Raw genomic sequence first — 16,971 nt, forward strand, 5'->3', positions numbered from 1 at the left:
AATTTTGAGTCTATTTATATTTTTATTTAATTAATTAGAGTAATTTGGTTCATCACTATTTTTTTTCGAAGGAATAAGCGCGCGCCTTTTAAATATCGTAAAATGTCGGATCAGCCCTCAATCACTATAAATATTAAACATAAATATTTGACAAATTAGTTATTGAAACTTGTTAACAAAAGGTGACGTGAACATAAAAATTGTTCAATTTTTTGGGAAAAAAGTTTGGTAACAAAAATTTTCAGCCATAATTAACCAAAATTTTTTATAATTTATTTTATTTATATCACTTAATAACAATTTTATTTTTTATTTCACTCTTTTATCATTCCACTTATCATATTCTTATCAACCTCACTTATTAATGGTATTAATTATAATATCATATCCCTTATTATTAGACATTCTTATAATCAATACTTAATATTTCTTTTATAATTTAATTTTTATATTTAAGAATACATTAAATATTAATAATAATAATAATGGACGTGATAACATAATATACATTAATTGAGTCAATTACACTTGATTTTTTATTCCCCTTAAAGCATTTAATATCAATCAGTGGAAATACGAAAAAATCATTAATTCTTTGTTTCCGTTAAAACATTTCACTTGATTCTTTGTAATATATACCTTTTATTAATTTAATTATGATCATTCAAAAATCATGACTCTAGTACCATTGCAAGCACAATAGTGCATAAGTCAATGAATTTTACAAGAAATCACGTTTATCATTGTAAATAGTATGGCATTTGAATTCGACCTTAATACGGTACTTATGGTAAAAGGTGTTAGGAAATTATTTGATTTCCTAACTTATTTGTGGGCAATACATATATTAATTATAATCACAAATTATGCTATTTCAAATTAAATGACTTATATAATGGTGATCTCATTTATTGTTATAAATGCTAAATTGAATAAGTCATTATTACTTTTGATTTGGAATTAAATGAGAATAAAACCGGATATTATCTTTATGGATTTTAGATATATTATCTTTTGGGTTTTAGATACTATTTTATTTGGGCTTAAGGGTTTAATGGGTGCCATACTCAAATATAAATAGACCTTCAGGGTTTCGGTCCCCAATATACCAAAGCCGCCTTTGTTACTCTTTCCCCATCAAAAGAGTTGCAGTTCAGCCTCCTAGGAATATAGAAGGCTTTGGTTGAGGAAGATCGAAAGAACCACAAGATCCAAACTCTTCCAATCATAATTCATGTTTATGAATTCAGGTACGCTTCCGCATTATCATATATATATTTTTGGTGATTCAATATGGATGATCTGGGTTATTAAAATAATTTATTCCAACAAGTGGTATCAGAGCCATCCATAATTTAATCATCGAAAATATTAGATTTTATTTTATTATATCAATATATATATGCGTTGTTTACGTTGCATCCGAAATTGTTACACGCTAATTGTTCCCCTTTTGTATGTGCATCAATATACGTATATATATTTATAAAAAAAAAAAAAAAGCAACGCAAACGGCACTGTATATATAACCTTCACAGTATAGGATGTATAATCACTTTAAAGGTTAATATTTTTTTTATTCTAATGCTGTGATTGCAATCTTTATATATATATATATACGTGTATTATCATTATGAATATTTATATATATATTATTGTTTGGATAATACATTAAGGTATATATATATATTTTACATGAGAGCGATTTGACAATTAATTTACATAATGAACAGATGTTTTATTCTAAAGAATATTATTATGATTATTTTGAATTTAATTATGTGTGTCATTAATTTGGTGTAAAGTGAATTGATTATCCTTTTAGATATAAGGATTAATATGTATATGTCACTTATGCGAATATTAATTTATTCAAAAAGAGATTTATATTTGGCCAAGTTATGTGTACATATTAATAATAACAAAAAAAAAAAATTTAAATTGTTACATAAGGAAACTAGTAACAATTTGGATTATTATACCCATCTATTATAAAGATTTGGTTTTGAAATAAATTGATTGAACATTATGCTGTCAAAGTAGCCTCTTTTGTGAAAATTGATTTATTTAAAACATTAGGAATATGGTGTTATGTAATTCATGCGAATATTGGTCGGCCCAAAGGAAGGTCTATATTTGGCCGAATTACATACACATGTTAATGGTAAATAAATATTTGGGTAACTGATTAAGAATAAAGCAATACTTATTATTTATGCGAACAATAATCGGCCCAAAGGAAGTTTATTGTTTGGCCAAATAATAAGCATTGCACACTTCTGTTTGTTTTCTATTAATTATGCGGTCAATAATCGGCCCAAAGGAAGTTTATTGTTTGGCCAATTAATAGAAAATATATGCGGTAATAAATAGGTTGCGAAGTTTAAGTTTCCATGTGCGCATTAAGTCGGTCCAAAGAAAGGCTCAATGTGTGACAGGAATTTTGACAATATTTAATTACTGCAATGAGAGTATCACTTACAGTTAATTTTTCTATCCAAAGATTGAAAATTAATGTTGTGCTAGATATCTCAATATGGATTTTTACCCATTAATTAACTAATATCTACTGCATGTTCCTTTTATTATAATCGAGAAACTATGGCTTTAGCTACCAATGTTTCTGCGCAAATTAACAGTATTCCTATGCTGAATGGTACAAACTTTAAAGTTTGGAAGGATACCGTGGAAATTGTCCTCGGTTGTATGGATCTGGATATAACTCTTCGAGAGGAGAAACACACTTCCACTCCGGAAAATTTCAATGAGGTTAAAATAGAGAAGTGGGAGAGATCCAATCGAATGAGCATTATGATCATGAAACGCTCAATTTCTGAGGCGTTTTGGGGCTCAATTATTGAGGATAAAGATGTCAAACAGTTCCTAAAGGATGTTGAGAAATTCTTTACTAAGAAATTCAGTGCTCACATGGCTTTATCTTCTCAGTATAAAAGAAAGCGTGATACTACTGCGGATGCGCCTTCTCAGCAGAAAAAGGCTAAGAAACAGGATCAAGTTTCAACCTGTTTCTTCTGTAAGAAGGTGGGACACATGAAGAAGGATTGTACCAAATATGCCACCTGGAGTGTAAAGAAGGGTATAATTCTTACTTTCGTTTGTTCTGAGGCTAGTTTAAGTTATGCACCTGTTGATACTTGGTGGGTAGATTCTGCTGCTACTACTCATGTAAGTGTTACTATGCAGGGTTGCCTGTGGAGCCGACCGCCAAGTGATGCTGAAAGATACATCTATGTGGCAGACGGTAATATAGTTGCAGTCGAAGCTATAGGAACCTTTAGATTATGTTCCACGAGTGGATTTTACTTGGATTTATTAGAGACATTTTATGTACCGTCATTTAGACGAAATTTGGTTTCTGTTTCTCGTTTGGACAAATCAGGTTATTTTTTTTCATTCGGAGACAATAAAGTCAGTCTCTTTTACAATTCGAATAATATTTGCTCTGGTCATTTGGTGGATAATCTATATAGGCTTAACTTAAATTCCTATAATAATGAAATACTGCAAACGGGTACAAAAAACTGAATGAGAATTCGGCATCATTATGGCACAAACGCCTAGGCCACATCTCTAAATAGAGAATTCAGAGGCTCGTGTCGGATGGAATTCTCGGACCCCTAAATTTGGCGGACTTTGAAGTCTGCATTGAGTGCATAAAGGGGAAAAGGACAAACGAAAGGAAATTAGGTGCCGAGAGAGCTAAAGATGTCTTAGAACTAATACATACCGATATATGTGGCCCATTCCCTACTGTCTCTTGGAATGGACAACGGTACTTTATTACGTTCATAGATGACTACTCTCGTTACGGGTATCTATATTTAATTCATGAAAAGTCCCAAGCCTTGGATGTTTTCAAGTCTTTCAAAGCTGAAGTTGAACTTCAACTTGGAAAGAAAATTAAAGCTGTCAAATCTGATCGTGGTGGTGAATACTACGGAAGATATGACGGTTCAGGAGAGCAACGTCCTGGGCCTTTTGCTCTTTTCCTAGAGGAGTGTGGTATTGTTCCGCAATACACTATGCCAGGCAAACCTAGCATGAATGGTGTTGCAGAGCGAAGGAACCGAACTCTTAAGGACATGGTAAGAAGTATGATTAGTCATTCTTCCTTACCTGAATCACTCTGGGGAGAAGCCTTAAAGACCGCAGTGTACATCCTTAATAGGGTGCCAAGCAAAGCAGTTAACAAAACCCCATATGAAATTTGGACTAGGAAAAGGCCCAGTATAAAGCATTTGCATATTTGGGGATGTCCAGCTGAGGCGCGACCTTATAGGCCGCATGAAAGAAAATTGGACTCAAGGACAATTAGTTGCTACTTTGTTGGTTACGCTGAGCGATCACGGGGGTACAAGTTTTACAATCCTGCATCAAGGTCTATTTTTGAGACGGGAAATGCGAGATTTCTTGAGGATGTTGAGTTTGGGGGGGAAGGAAATATTAGGAATGTTGCTTTTGATGAGGATTCTATAACTGATAATGATCAGGACCTTGTGCCTATTATTGTTCAAGATACAGTTATAGTACAAGAGCACAATGAGAATCCTGCTGTAAATCCAGCTACAGTACAAGAGAACAATGAGAATATTGTTGTTGCTCAAGATACTGTTACAGTACAGGAAAATAATGAGAATCCTCCTCAAACCCAACCCATACAGCAAGCTCAACAACCTCAAGAAGTGTCATTAAGGAGATCCAATAGAAAAAGGAGAAAATCCATCTATTGTCTCAAACAAGCTTCCCGTTAATGGTATCACAAGTTTAATTAAGTCATTACCTCATGGTTTTGAGGTAAATATTATAGATGAATGTGTATACCGCAAGTTCAGTGGGAGTAAATACATATTTTGGTCTTATATGTTGATGACATTCTACTTGCCAGTAACGATATAGGCTTGTCGCATAAAACCAAGAAATTTCTATCGAACAAATTCGAAATGAAAGATCTTGGTGATGCCTCTTTTGTATTAGGAATCAAGATACTAAGAGATCGCTCTCAAGGTATTCTTGGATTGTCACAAAAGAACTATATCAAAAAGATTTTAAGTAGATATGTCATAGAAAGTTATAGACCAATGGACACACCCGTGGTTATAGGAGACAAGTTTAGTCTCAAGCAATACCCCAAAATGATCTTAAGAAGACAACAATGTATGATAAACCTTATGCATCAGCATTAGAAAATTTAATGTATGCTCAAGTCTACATACATCCCGATATATCATTTATAGTGGGAGTGTTGGGTAGATACTTGAGCAATCCGGATATGGATCATTGGATAGCTGTTAAACGCGTAATGCGTTGTTTAAAGAGAACAAAGGATTACATGCTTATTTGTCGGAGATCAGAAAATTTGGAGATCATTAGGTACTCTGATTCCGATTTCATGGCATATGGTTGCGAAACTTTGTCACTAAGCTTCATATAGTAGATGACATTGAAAGGTCATTAAAGATATTTTGTGACAATAAGTCAGCAGTACTATACTCCAATAACAATAAGAGCTTGACAAAATCGAAGCATACAGACATCAAGTTCTTAGTTGTCAAGGAGAAAATTTAAGAAAAAACAGATTTTCATAGGACATATAGGAACAGAATATATGCTAGCAGACCCATTACCAAGGGATTGACTCCTAAAGTTTTTCATGAGCACACTGCTCAGATGGGTGTCAATATTTGTGATGCCTTGGTTTAGTGGGAGTTTATGCTATATGTCCTATGACAGATATTGAATTATTTTTCTGCAGAATTAAGTTGATGGTTTATTTCATGTTATGTGAAATGTTCATTTTGCAATATTTGTATTGTGTTTGATCTCAATAAAGTTGGACCAGCTGGAAATAGACATGCATGAGATCACTTGGCATGTAATTTCCATATTACTCATCCAAATTTGATCTATGTCGTTAAGTATATTAGGATGGTGATTGGCGTGGTTTAGTCACGGCATTTAATGTGATAAAAGCTGCGGTAGTTCCATATCTAATGTATGAGACGGACCAGATTGTTAAAGTAATGAGAGAAATAGCATTCAGATGCGCGCATAAAGTTTATAAAGATGTGATTATGTCAAGAAATAATATATGTATAGCCCAAGTGGGAGATTGTTAGGAAATTATTTGATTTCCTAACTTATTTGTGGGCAATACATATATTAATTATAATCACAAATTATGCTATTTCAAATTAAATGACTTATATAATGGTGATCTCATTTATTGTTATAAATGCTAAATTGAATAAGTCATTATTACTTTTGATTTGGAATTAAATGAGAATAAAACCGGATATTATCTTTTGTTCCTTAGATAATTATCTTTATGGATTTTAGATATATTATCTTTTGGGCTTTAGATACTATTTTATTTGGGCTTAAGGGTTTAATGGGTGCCATACTCAAATATAAATAGACCTTCAGGGTTTCGGTCCCCAATATACCAAAGCCGCCTTTGTTACTCTTTCCCCATCAAAAGAGTTGCAGTTCAGCCTCCTAGGAATACAGAAGGCTTTGGTTGAGGAAGATCGAAAGAACCACAAGATCCAAACTCTTCCAATCATAATTCATGTTTATGAATTCAGGTACGCTTCCGCATTATCATATATATATTTTTGGTGATTCAATATGGATGATCTGGGTTATTAAAATAATTTATTCCAACAAAAGGTGCTAATGAAGAATTTGAACAACAGACGGACTCACCCGACGAAGTTGTTGTCAGTCAACCAATTTTCAGGAATATGAAAAACCACACTAGTTTTGATGAGGTATGGTAATAAACTGATTTAATTTTTTTTTTGTGCTTTTATGTGCATTTATAATTATATTGTACTGACTAAGTTCATATACATAACATTCATACGTATATATACATAACATCCATAATTACATACAACTAACATCTAAAAATTAAATTTATATTTATTAGATATTACATTCATACATATCATTTTTTAGTTATTGCATAAGTAAATATAAAGTTAACACAGATGTTTTTAAATTTTATCATAATTGAATTTTAAAAAATATCAAATTCTTAAATTAATTTATTGAATTGATAAATTTACTCATAACATCTATAAATTCATACACATAACATCCATAATTTCATGTTAATAACATCCATAATTTATATTCATAATATTCATAATTTCATATCTATAATGTTTATAATTAATAAATTTTTATAATTAATATTATCAAATTTTAAACTATACGTCTTATTGTATTTTTCAAATTATCTCATATGTACACTAATAGACCATAATTTTAATATTTTAATATTTTTATTTAATATTCATATGTATGCTTATTTATAGATTTTAATATGACGAGTTAATAATTATTTTTAAAAATTTATTTTTTAATTTTTGTTTATATTTTATATTTTATATTTTATTTTTTATTTTTTAATAGTCTATATGTAAAATATAAGTTGTATAGTACAAGTTGTTAAAACTTTTTAATTTAATTTTCACATTTTTTGCAGAGAATTATTACATTTTAATGGATAATAATGTGATTGAGAGATGTTAGGGATTTGATTTGGAAAAAACTGAAATTGATTTTGGAAAGAATATTAATGACTCCAAACATGCAGCAAAATAGTAGGTGATAAGAAGGATAAGTGATAAGAAGGTATATGTCACTTGCTTATCAAGAGAATAGAAATTTTTATGTGATATTTTTATATTGTAATTAATTTTTGGCTACCTAGTATCACCCATTTTTTAGAGACAAAAAGATTCTTGTAAGCAAAACAAAATTGTTTTATTAGTGACTTCAAACAATAATAGTAACTAGAATCTTGATTTAATTTTTAAATTTTTTTTATATTATAATTTTAAATAAATTAATTGATTTTATAAAATTTGTATTAGATCAACAATTTTACAATTTAAATTTTATTTTAGTTTCATGTTTTACGTATTTAATTTATTTTTTTAATTTCATATAAAATCTTAATTTTTTCTACTTTGCTTTAAATTTTTTTCTCTCATTTATCTCTTTTTTCTTTGTCTTTTCAAATTTAATGTTTGTATTTTTATTTTTTATTTTTATTTCTAACTTTTTTGTTTTTAAAATTTTTGTAAATAAAAAAATAAAATATAAAATATTTTTTTTGTTTTTAAGAAATTCTAAAAATAAAAATATTAAAATAAAAACAAAAACACAAACTAAACCTCTTTTAAATTGTGGTGGTGGCAGCGCAATGATGGAGATGGAGGCCATTGCTAACGGATGCTAGGCAATAAAAAGTAAAGCCATTTTAAAGGCTTTTGAGTTTTAAGTTTTGACTGTCCACTACTAGCCTAACATGCTTCACTTGTTTATTCTACATATATATATATATATAAACGAATGTTTAAAATGTTAATAAATTTATGAACGAAAAAATAAAATTAACATTACGGTAATTCATATAAAGAAATGAAATGCAAATCAATATTACATAAATGTGTTAAAATTAAATAGCTTGTATGCATGTCTGAATTTAGAGTCTACTTTATATAAATCGAAACTATTAAGTTTGATTTAGGGTCACTTCATATAAATCGAATGAAATAAAGTCGATTTACTCTAGTACGTAGTAAATCGAATGGAATAGTAAATTGAAGTTTGTTCATTCGATTTATCTTGGACAACTTCGAGTACTATATATGGGTTGCATTTTCCCGGCCGTCTAGTCAATCGAAACTTGTTTATTCGATTTACTACACATTATAGTAAATCGAATATATTCCATTCGATTTATTACGTACTAGAATAAATCGACTTTATTTCATTCGATTTACATGGAGTGACCCTAAATCAAGGTTAATAGCTTCAATTTATATAAAGTAGACTCTAAATTCGAACATGCATGTAAGGTATTTGGTTGTAGGCCATGTAATATTGGTTTGCATTTCATTTCTTTACGTGAATTACCCTTAACATTATATCTATAAAAAAATGAGTTTTTCTTAACAAACTATCCAAACTCTATAAAATTATTAAGATTTTTAAATTATTCTCTAATCTAATCTAACACCAACTCTAATCATACTTCATCCTTAATTTTCAATCCACCACCGCCAGTCCTACCTCTAAAAGATAATATTTGAGAAGGTGAGTCCTAAAAGTCTCTAGTCTTTACCACAATTTGCAACGTCATGCTTTCTTCTTAATTTCACATGATATATCATAGTTCCTTCCACTATAAGAAAAACACTGAATGCTGTCGCATTTTTTGGTCGAAAAAATGAACAAAATCCAAAAGGAATCAGACAGCATAAACCAAGCTGGTAAATATTTATCGTCGAAATTTTTTCTTCCGACAGTAATTAGTATCGGATTTTGCGACGGGTTACTTATTCGAAAAACCATTTGGTTAACGGCAAATTTTTTCGACAGTAATATTGGTGCCACAATATGTTGTTTCCTGCATTATTACCGTCGGATTATTCCCTCAGTAAATTCGATGGTAATGTCAATTTTTTTAAAAAATTTTTTTAAACAAATGGTCAATTTTAATTTTTATTTAAATTTATTTTTCATACAATTATATAACAATTTATAAATAATAGAAACCTATTATTAAAATAAATAATGAAATGTTCAAATAAATTAAAAGTCAAGTACATCAAATAAATACAATGCAACAATAAAACAAAACACTAATAACTAAAGATCCAGGTAGTCTTCGTCGTCGTAGGCGTTTTCGTGGCCCTAATGAGACGATGCAGAAGGCGGAGATGTCAGTGTGCCACAAGCAGGACCGCTACCACCAGCAGCAGTGCTGCCAACAACAAGGTTGATGCCAGCGGCACGTATCTGAGCCTGTTGTCCCTCCATCTAGTATCCTAGATCCAAAAACCCTAAAACCATAGACCCTACACCCTAAAATCCTTAAACCTAAACCCTAAAACCCTAAACCCAAACCTCAAAACCCCAAACCTTGAACCCAAAATCTCAAATCCTAAACCCTGAACCCTAAACTCTAAACCCTAAAACTATAACCCATAACCCCTAGGCCACGGGCCCTAGGCCGTTAGCCCCAAGTCCCAAATCCCAAATCCCAAACCCCTAAATCCCAAATCCTTAAACCACAAACCCCCAAACCCCCAACTCTAACCCCCAAACCCAAACTCCGAATCCCGAATCCCAAACCCTAACCCTAAACCCCTAACCCATGAGCCCTAAACCCTAAGTCCTAAACCCTAAGGCCTAACCCCCAAATCCAAACTCCAAACCCCAAATTCCAAACTCCAAAATCTAAACCCCCAACCCCAAACCCCTGACTCCTAACCTCTAACACCTAACTCCCTAACCACCTACTCCCTAAACCCTAAATCCCAAACCCCAAAACTTCATAAGCAAATAACCATAATATATAGAGATTTTTATAGAAATTTTGGCAGAGTTTCATCTATAATTGGAATGCGCCACAAACTCTGTCTATCAACAATTAACTTAAACAGCACCAAATGTCAACAATCAATGAACAACATACACTTTCAGCAACTCACTAATCAGCAAATATGAGACACTTTAAGCCGTTCAAACTTGCAACCCCAAATCCACTAAACTAGAATCAATAATCAGACATTTTGAGCAATTCAATAATCAGGAAACATGAAACACTTTCAGCCATTCAAACCTACAGCCCTAAATCCACTAAACTAAAATCAATAATCTGACACTTTTAGCAATTCAATAATCAGGAAATATGAAACACTTTCAGTCATTCTAACCTACAGCCCTATATCTACTAAACTAGAATCAATAATCAGATACTTTTAGCAATTTAATAATAAAAAAATATGAAACACTTTCAGCCATTCAAACCTACAACTCTAAATCCACTAAACTAGAATCAATAATTAGACACTTTCAACAATTCAATAATCAGAAAATATGAAACACTTTCAGCCATTCAAACTAACAGCCCTAAATCCACTAAACTAGAATCAATAATCAGACACTTTCAGCAATTCAATAATCAGGAAATATAGAAGGCTTAAAGTGATACTTTTCCTGTACCGCCATCAGGCCAAATCATCAAACGTATGATGGGAAGTGGTGGAGGGGCATCAGCTGCCTCATTTTCATGAGAGGACTTCGGGGTCACGGCTTCCGTCGCTGGAGGCGGCGTTGCCGTGGTAGTGGGCTTGATAAACCCCAATTTTGTGGTTTATCTTGTGCTTAATTTGGGAGATTTTATCAACTTTTCTCACATTTATTCAATGAAATAGCATGATTTTGTAATTCTCTCTTGAATTGTGCTTAAATGTGAAAACATGCTTTTTAGGCCCTAAAATTGGTAATTTTAATTCACTTTAATTCCATTCGATGTCTTGATGTATTTGTTGAGTAATTTTAGGTTCATAGGGAAAGTATTGGATGGAAGAAGTGAGGAGAAAAGCATGCAAAGTGGGAGAACTCATGAAGAAATGAAGGAACCGTAAAGCTGTCAAGTCTGACCTCTTCGCATTCAATCGATCATAACTTGAGCTACAGAGGTCCAAATGAGGCGGTTTCAGTTGCGTTGGAAAGCTAACATTCAGGGCTTCGAAATGATATAAAATTTGCCATATGTTGCTTCGCGTTAAGGGGCCCGCACGCGCCATATACGCATGCGCGCCGATTGAGCACGTGGCCCACTAATGTGAAATCGCCCCCAACGATTTCTGAAGCACTTTGGGCCCAACCCAACTCATTTCTAATGCTATTTCATGCAGAATTCAAGCTTGGATAAAGGGGGAGTAATTAGTTTAGCCAATATGAGCCTTTAGTTAGATTTCTAGAGAGAGAAGATAGGTTAGGTTAATTTTCATTTTAGATCTAGGTTTAATTCATGCTTTGATTTACTTTTCCTTTACAATTTCTTGTTCCTCTACTCTTTCTCTCTCTAAATTTTGTAATTCATTCTTGTAATTGCTTAATTTGTTGTTGATTCACTCTTTCTTCTTCTATTTTTCTTTAATGCAATTTATGATTCATGTTCTTTAATTATTGATTTGCTTTATTGTTGGTTAATTCCTTGCAATTTATTATGCTTTCTTTTTATGCCTTCCAAGTGTTTGACAAAATGCTTGGAAGGAAGTTAGAGTAGATTTTGAGCATTCTTGGCTTGGAAAGAGTAATTAGGCAATCTTGAGTTATAAAAACCCAACTCATGTTGGTGATCTAGAGTTGTTAGCTAATATTGTTTTCATTGACGCTAATCTTTTGCTAATGTAATTAGTAAGTTGATTAGGACTTTTGGATTGAGATTAGCTAGTTTTGTTAGACTTTCTCCGAGTATGAGGATAACATGATACCTTCCTCTATCTTCGGGGATGACGTAATAAGATAAATTCTTGTTTATATTTGTGACATGATTAATTAGTCTTGTTTGACATTCTCCCTATTTGTTGGAGTTGACTAAATAAGATGAATTGATCATTGTATAACTAGGATAGAAAGCCTATGATCTCAATCTTTGCCATGAATGTCTCCCTTTATTAATTGCTTTCTTTAATTGCTCTCTTTACTTTTCTTGTCATTTATTCTCTTGTCCTCTTATCAAATCAAACCCCCTTTACCCCTTCATAGCCAATAATCATTCACTTCACTGCAATTTCTTGTGAGACGACCCGGAGTCCAAAATACTCCGGTTATTTCTTATTTGGGGTTTGTTCTTTGTGACAACCAAAATTTAATTTGATGCGAGGGTTGTTTGTCGGTTTGGAGCTATACTTGCAACGTAAATATTTTGTGGAATTCCTTACCCTCAACAATTTTTGCTATCAAATTAATGGCGTCGTTGCCGGGGAGTTGCAATGGTGTTATATTATTGGTTATTGTATATATGTGAATATTGTGAATAGCTTGATTTTTGGATTGCTTGTTAGTTTTTGCTAGTTTTAGGAATTTGTTTCATTATTTCTTGTTAGCTTTTATTTCTTATTTTCACTTTTCACTATGAATTCTCACTTTGGCTATGAGTTTGGTTCTAACTATGTTGTAGGAAATGAGAGTTTCAATGAGGATGTGTATCAAGGATGGGACAATCAAAGGTGGGAGGAGCCATATGCATATGATCAATCCTCATGGCAACAACCTCCACCAATGCACTATGAAGAGGAGCCATTCTATGATGCATATCAATCCAATGGCTATGGTGAATCCTCTTGTGACTTTCAAGAACCACCACCATATGCCTATGAGCCATATCCCCAACATAACCATCAACCATACTCACAAGCCACCTTTCACCAACCATCTTCATATGACCCTAATCCATACCCACCATACCAACAATCATATGAGCCATATGAACCACACATAGAGCCACCACCACTCCAACATCAATATTTTCAAGAGCCACCCCCTCCATACTATTACCAAGAAGAACCACCTCCAATGCATGCAAATTTTCAACCACAAGATGAATTCTACTTTTCGCCACAACCACCTTCCGACTATAATACCTTATCCTCAAATAATGAACCCTCTCTTCCACCATCACCCCCCGATGAAGCCTCTATGCTAGAATTAAGAGATCTTGAATCTCATATCTTAAGGCAACACGAGGAGAATGAAAAGAATTTTGAGGAGTTAAGAGCAAAAATGGCCATCATGGTAGAAACCATTGGCAACATAATCTCATCCCGCCTAAGCCTATGCGATCAAGGCACTTCCATTGTGGAATATGGAGAAGCAACCAAGGAGCTTAGTGAAGGAGTGAACTTGAAGCTCCAAGGAGAAGGAGAGGAGTTAAAGTAAGAAATACAACAAGAGGAGGAGGTAGAGATTATTGAACAAGAGGAAGAAGTGGTTGAAGACTTAGGAAATACAGAACCACCTTGGGAGTCTAAGATTGAAGAAAACCACTCCAAAATTATTGAACTTGATGCTAAGAAGGAATGTGCACAACCTCCAAGGCATATCTCTTATGAAGAATTGGATGGAATACAGCAAGAATTGAGTCCCCTTGGTGATGAAGATCAAGCATCAAGTCTTAGTGGTGAAGAATCCTTTGAGGATGAAGAACCTTCTCTCGATGAAATAGAAAGCAATGTGGAGGTAAATGTCTCTCACCCTCCCATTTATGATTTGAGTAAGGAAAAATGTTTAGATAAAATTGTTGAACAAAGGATTGAAATTAAGAGATCTTGTGGAGAGGTGGAGATCTTTAGAAAAAGGAGGATGGGAATTGAATATGCTTTAGCAAGACCCTTGGAATCACCTTTGCCTAGGTTGCCATCTACACCTTCATTTGAGTGGATGAAACTCATTTCTATTATCTTTATTATCCCACTTGAATATGGCTTGCTTGAAACGGATGGTCAACTTAGGATGCTTTGTGGGATGAAGCGTAAAAGAAAGATGTTTCGTGGTTGGCGTTGCAAATCAAGGCTCATTATGGTTGAAGCTTCAAGGAGTAAAGGTTGGACTAGTGCTCAATTGGATGGGTCTAGGAGGATAGTTTAGTACTTCCATGAGAATTCATCTCTCTTGCCACCCGGAGGAAACCACCATGATCAACTCAAGGACGGGTGTGAAAACAAAGTGTGGGATCCCGGATCGCACAAGGAAGATCAACTTTGGGAGCCTATGGTTTGTGAAGAACTCTATCAAAGCTTGGAGTTATTAACTTTGAATGATGAAGCACAATGGAAGTCCAAGTATTGGTGGATGTTCCAGGATGGATTCAAGCACAAGCCACCTTGATGAAGAGCTCCCCATAAGTCCAACTTAAGGACAATAAACAAAAGTGCTAGGTGGGAGACAACCCACCATGGTAACATCTTTCCCTTTTCCTCTTTGTAAATATTGGTAATTTAGATTTAATTTCATGTTTTGTTTGATTAGTTGAGTTTAATTGGGAGTCTAGTAGGTCAAATAAGGTTTTGTGATGTTTCGGTAGTTGTTTGGGGGTTGGGAATGCTTGGTTTGGTGCAAAAACATAGAAAATTTTTTTGAAAAATAGAGCACCAACCCACGCGTGCGCGCACCTCAAGCATTTTCGACCATCCACGCAGACGCGCCATGTACGCGTACGCGTGGATTGAGTTTTTCCACCCGTCCATACATTCACCCGAGAGTTGTGCCTGAAGTGTGCCAACTTGGTGCCCTAGGGCACGCGAACGCGTACCTTGCGCGTCCGCGTCGACTCTCTGCTTTGCCATGCACGCGTACGCGCACTGCACGCGTACGCGTCGCTTCCATTTTATCAATCCACGCTTACGCACACATGACGCGCACGCGTGGATTGCCCTGTTTCACTCACCTTCTTTTCTTCTCTTCTCTCCATTTCTTTCCTTCCTCCCAATTCGGTACTAAATTTCTTTATTCTAAACCATCGTGACTAGCTCATCAACAATTTGGCTCAAAACAATGATTGGCCTTGCTTATTTGGAGTTGCTATCTTTTCTCTCTAATTTTATCGAAATAATATCATTTTTGAGAAAAAATTCCTTCTTCCATCTGTTGCCTCAGACAACATCAAATTCCGAACTTCTAAAATCCAAAGAGTTACTAGAAGCTGCCTTGCTACAAAGAGGAGCATTCCATCCCATGAACGCCTTATTCGTTGGTCTCCTCCCACAGAATAGAGACTAAAACTGAATGTTGATGGCTCTTTTTTTTCTAGACAAATAATGCATCGTTTGTTGGTATTTTTAGAGACAGTTCGAGCAGATTTGTTGTGGCTTTTCATGCAACCTAGGAAGTTATTCAATCATGCATGCCGGGCTATGGAGTATTGTCAAAGGACTACAGATTGCTTGTGCAAAGGAAATACAACATGTAATCATCAAATCTGATTCTTGTATGGCAATTAATTTTGTGAAGAATAGATGCCCATCCCATCATCCTTGTCATAACTTTTTGTCTGATATCAATATTCTCAATAGCAGAATTCAGGTAGTTGAGTTCACCCACACTCTTCGCGAAGCCAATACAGTTGCTGATATTTTGTCCAAGAAAGGTCAAGACCTCCCTGTCGGTCTTCACCTTCTTGATACAGCACCACCAGATACTCTTTATGCTTTAGCTATGGATGTTTCAAGTTTATTTAGAATTAGGGGCGTTTGAGTGCCTCATCTGTGTTTTTTCTCTTTTTTCTTTAGGGTTTGGACCCGGTCTCTCATAAAAAAAGGTATAATTTAAAAAATTTTAATAGTATTTTTAGGATTTTGATAATTTTATCTATTAAAGTTCATCTTTTATGATTACAAGTTAATTTTAATTATTTTATGGTCAAATTTATTAATATTATAATCTTTCATGGTCATTTTTAATAATTTACTCTATATATGTAACGGATCTTAAGGAAGAGAAAAAAAAAGAATTATGAAAAAATAAAAAATAGATAAAAAAAATATGAATAAAAAAGCGGAACAAAAAAAAGGATAAAAACATAGAATATGAAAAAGGAGTAAATTACTGTTTCTATGAAAAATGAATTTCGATTGACAAAATTATCAGAAGTTAAAAAAATTTTAAACTACATTTTCTAACCTAACTTACTCCATTCCCAATTCTTATTCCTTCACCATCACCCTGATTCCCAACTTTTTACCACCATCATTTAAATCTTTTCTCTTTCAATTTTTATCCTCAACATACATTGTTCTTGTTATTGGTTTTTTTTTTTTATCCAAGTTCTATTCTATTCATTTGAATTACATTATCCTTGTTGAATATAAATAAATATGAAATCTCTAATCAATAAGAATTAAAGGGAGTCAAAGATATATAAGAAGATTGAGAGAGATATATATAAAGATAGTCGTGGAACATGGATAGAAATTGGTAGTTAGGATCCGTCTCCCGTTTCTGTTTAGTAAAATATTAAAATGTTCTCTTTTCTTGTCTCATCTTCATTACAGATCCTTGTTTATTTCTCTCTAGGGGAGATAGATACCCGTAGGTATCTATGGATATTAAGTTTTAAATTAAAAAAAAAATTAACATAAT

This window comes from Arachis ipaensis, chromosome B9 (assembly GCF_059453495.1).
Source record: "Arachis ipaensis isolate K30076 ecotype BB chromosome B9, ASM5945349v1, whole genome shotgun sequence".
Taxonomy (NCBI): Eukaryota; Viridiplantae; Streptophyta; class Magnoliopsida; order Fabales; family Fabaceae; genus Arachis; species Arachis ipaensis.